The following is a 4884-nucleotide window of genomic DNA, read 5'->3' as shown; positions in this document are numbered from 1 at the left end:
TCTCCACAGGGGTTCCCCAAGGATCCATCCTTGGACCCCTACTCTTCTCTGTATTCACCAATAATCTAGCCTCTGCCACCAAACATGGCACACTCATACAATACGCAGATGACTCAACCATCATCTGCTCAGCCCAGTCCCTACCCAAACTGCAAAACGTCACACAGGAAGCCTTTTCCTCTGTTGAAACTTGGTTATCCGATGCCCAATTAATACTCAACCCAAACAAAAATAAACTACTTATCTTCCGACCCACCAAACATACTCAAAACAACTCTCACTTTAACATCACAGCAAAAGACAACACCACTATATACCCAACTGAACACACCAAATTGCTAGGAGTGGAAATAGACAATAAACTAAAATTTGACATTCACATATCCATGACCATAAAAAAAGTCCACAGAAAACTAGGAGCGTTATACAGAAATAAGCAACTTCTCACCAAAGCAGCAAAGATTTCAATAGCAAATTCCCACCTTATCTCCACCCTACTTTATGCCTCTCCAATATATACCAACATAAGGCAATGCGATCTAAACAAGCTAGAGACCTGCTACAACAAAATTGCCAAATTCGCCACAGGGGCATCCTAACGTAGTCACTACTGTCTCTCACTTGCTTAACTGGGCTGGCTTGAACTCCCTCACCTCCTTCAATGGTATCAACTCTCACTCGCCCACAAACTAGTAAACCATCCACTAAATGTCCCATCCCTACAGAATCTACTCCAACCCTATCGCACCACCAGACCACTAAGATCCAGCAACAAAAATCACTTGCAGATCACTAAAGCCAATAACTCTGCTGGTGAAGCACTATTCTCTTGCACCATAGCCAAATTATGGAACCCCCTCCCACCCACAATTACCTCCATACCATCATGCAACCACTTCAAAACTTTACTAAAAGCGTACCTAAAAACATGCTGGCTATGCCCTTGCAACTCCCACTCTAATATCACCCACCCCATCCAACCACTACCTTTCTTTCCACTCCACTAACTACCTTGATTATGGCAAGCTCAGATGCTCATAAGCCTAGTACTTATTATACAGCAGGAACTTCTTATTGTAACATTTGTTAATGTCTGTTATGTACTTCACATATAAAGATTCTAGTTTGTCTACTGATGTACTATGTTCTTCATCTGTAAATATGTTGTAAGTAATTGCTATGTAAATTGTTAATCGCTATGTAATCCAATGTAACTACTGTCTGTTTATTTTAACTGTGGAGCTTTTCTCCCCGGGCCTCCGCTGAAAATGGACCTACATCCAGTCGGACACTCCTGGTCAACAAATACAAATAAATAAATAAATACTGAGGCTGACCAGAGAGCTCCTCCACTCATGGGATTTTACTCTCTTTTGCAACAATTTCTTCCTTCTGTTGTACAGTTTGTTTATGGCAGGGGACCACCAGATTGGCTTCCTTTTTTGGAGGATAGCACCTTGTTTTTTTTGGGATAGCACGATCCATGCACTCGTGTAAGTGCTTATAGAGTGCATTTGTGTAGGATTCAGCAGTTGTAACTGTATTGTCCATCTGCATGGGTGTTATGAAGTTCACCACTTCTGTCTTAAGAAGCATGAAGCTGGCTTTGGAGAAATTTTTTACAGTGGTTTCCTTAATGGGGGTGGGGTGGGGTCGGGATGTTGAGATCAAGGGTGATTAGCTTATGGTCGGATCGGACCAACGAGGAGTTGACGTCAGGTGTGGAACACCGGTCACTCATGTTGGCAATGACTAGGTCTAGGATATTGTTGCCCTTGGTGGGGGTGTAGATAAGTTGATCCAGGGCATTGGAGTTTATGAATTCCAGAAAGCGTTGAGCTAAGGAGTTGGTACACAGGCAGTTTTCCCAGTTAATGGTGGGGTAGTTGAAGTCGCCCATTATTAAGGTGTTTGGTTGAACCCTAATATTTTCCAACACATCAAGAAAAGAGGAGTGGGAATCCTGGGGCATGGTGGGGGATCTGTAGCAAGCTACAATTTAGATTGCAGTTTTGCCCAGAGTTAATTGCACTTGGATAACCTCTGATGCATTATGCTGAGCAACTAGCCTGGAGGTGTGGATATCCTTAATGAATATGGACACACCTCCGCCTTTGGTGTTTCGGTCCAGGTTACATGGCCGAAAAGTGTGGTATGAGTTATAACCTGGTAGTGCAGGGGTGCTCTCTGGAACCTTGAACCAGATCTCAGTCACTGCACAGATATCGATGTTCTCCATTTTAAGGAGTGCCTCGAGTGAGTGCATTTTGAGATTTAGACTTCTAGCATTGAGTAGCATTATTCTCAGTTTTTGCTGAGTTTCATTGGTATTTAAAGATGCTGTTGTCCATCCTGATATGTTTGTATGTATTAAAGCACCTGAACAAAACCCCAAGCCTTCTTGTTTTATGTACTAGAGACCAACGAGTGACACCTAGGAAAGAGGCAACATTTTCAGCCTGACCATTGAACAAACTACCGGTCTTATTGTCAGGTCCCTCTTCCAGCCACAAAAATAAAAAGTTAAACGAAATCCTTTTTCACCACAGCAGGCTAGCAGTTTGCTTCAGCTACAGGTGTGTGACCTGCTGTGGCCAAAGCTGGCTCCTCAGATCACTCATCTTTTTCTCTGGATCCCTCTGGTGTTATTAGTACAGCCACTATGGACAATAAATTAGTCATGCTGTATGTGGCTGTTGGTATCCCCTTAGCGGGCATGGGAGAGCAAATTTTGTTGTTGTTGGGAGAAGGGACAGGGAAAGTGCCCCTTCTTAACCAGAATGTTGTGTCTATCACTGTGGAAGTTATTACTGCCATTATAACCCCATTTGCCCTAATTTTCCTGTCAAAAAGAAACAGAACACTAAACATATATCTATTCCTGTTCACTAGACAGGAGTTGTTTATTAAGTCTATCTCAGGGACTTGTTCAGGCCATTGATCATTCTTATGCGTTGGTTTCAAGTCAGAGAAACAGGGATTCCTCTTTTCCTAAAGGGATTCAAAAAAATTAATCTGGAGAAGAATGTGATGGGGCAGATGCAGGTTTTCTCCTCAGATTTCTGATTCAGACAGAGAGGAGGGAATGGCATAAAAATATCCCTGCCAGGGGTTCTCTTTCTCTTTCTCTGAGACTATTTCCTGTATGTGACAGTGTTTTAAGTAAGGGAACACTGAGGTGTCTCAGTCTCTTGAAAATTCTCTGAAATGAATGTTACAACTGGAATTCCCAGAACCTCATCCCATCTCCCCAGTGCTGCCTACACTATTGGATGTGTTTGTTACAGTCTGTGGTCCCTCCTCCCATCCCGCAGTGCTGCCTGCATTGGAGGATTTGTTTGTTACAGCCAGTGATCCTTCCTCCCATCCCCCAGTGCTGACTGCATTGGTGGATGTGTTTGTCACAGCCTGTGGTCTCTCCTCCCATCCCACACTGCTGCTTGCATTGGAAGATGTGTTTGTCACAGCCTGTGATCCCTCCTTCCTTCCCCCAGTGCTGCCTGCATTAGAGGATGTATTTGGCATAGCCTGTGGTCTCTCCTCTCATCCCCCAGTGCTGCCTGCATTAGAGGATGTATTTGTCACAGTCTGTGGTCCCTCTTCCCACCCCCCAGTGTTGCCTGTATTGGAGGATGTGTTTGTCACAGCCTGTGGTCCATCCTCCCATCCCCCAGTGCTGCCTGCATTGGAGGATGTGTTTGTCACAGCCTGTGGTCCCTCCTCCCATCCCCCAGTGCTGCATGCATTGGTGGATGTGTTTGTCACAACCTGTGATCCCTCCTCCCATTCCCCAGTGCTACCTACATTGGACCTTGTGTTTGTCACAGCTTGTGGTCCCTCCTCTCATCCCCCAGTACTGCCTGCATTGGAAGATGTGTCTATCACAGCCAGTAGTCCCTCCTCTCATCTCTCAGTGCTGCCTGCATTGGAGGATGTGTTTGTCACTCACAGCCTGCGATCCCTTCTCCCATCCCCCAGTGCTGCCAGCATTGGAAGATGTCTATCACAGCCTGTGGTCCCTCCTCCCATCCCCTAGTACTGCCTGCATTAGAGATGTGTTTGTCACTCACAGCCTGCGATCCCTCCTCCCATCCCCTAGTGTTGCCTGCATTGGAGGATGTGTTTGTCACAGCCTGTGATCCCCCCCCCCCAGTGCTGCCTGCATTGGAGGATGTGTTTGTCACAGCCTGTGGTTTCCCTGATAGCCAACCTGCTGCACCTAAGAAAGCAGATAGAATGTACAACATTCAGGCTTTCAAATTTCTATACACTCATCCCAGACCTGACCCAGCAATTACAGATTAATGAATCCAGCTGCTGTCAAACATTTTCTTAATTCTAATCCTTTACCTTCTGACAAGAATGGTAAAACAATTGGTAAGTTTGTGGAAAAAACTGTATGCTTTTGCAGTTTTAATTTTATAATGTCGAATTATCAGTCTCATATGTTAGCATTTATTGTAATTGTGAAACGATGAGAAATGTTTTATGTGCTGTTCCTTCCTGTAAGAAAAAATCTGCTTTGTTTTTTTTTCCCCCTCAGGTCACTACTCATTGTTTTAAGTGTGTTTATGACTCTCTAGATACTACACAGGTACTGTGTTGAGGAGGTTTGCCTGGCTGTGTTCTCAATACCTTCCAGAGGATGTAAAAAATGAGATTTTAAATTCACCTTTGGATAGAGATTTAGTTTTTGGACTCTGTTGCAGAGTTTATCAAAAATGTGATGAGAAGTGTAAGCTGATACAGGGAAGCTGATTTTTCACCCTCTGTCTCAAAATTTTCCAAGAGTTTTTTCTGCTCCCTGGTCCAGTTTTGTCAAGAAACAAAACAAACAGTCTCAGCAAAATGCTGTTAAGAAGATGTTTAAAAAAAAACAATGGC

The sequence above is a fragment of the Protopterus annectens genome, chromosome 4.part0, assembly GCF_019279795.1.
Source record: "Protopterus annectens isolate FY-2018-M chromosome 4.part0, PAN1.0, whole genome shotgun sequence".
In the NCBI taxonomy this organism is placed as follows: Eukaryota; Metazoa; Chordata; order Ceratodontiformes; family Protopteridae; genus Protopterus; species Protopterus annectens.
This window is presented reverse-complemented; position numbering follows the sequence as displayed.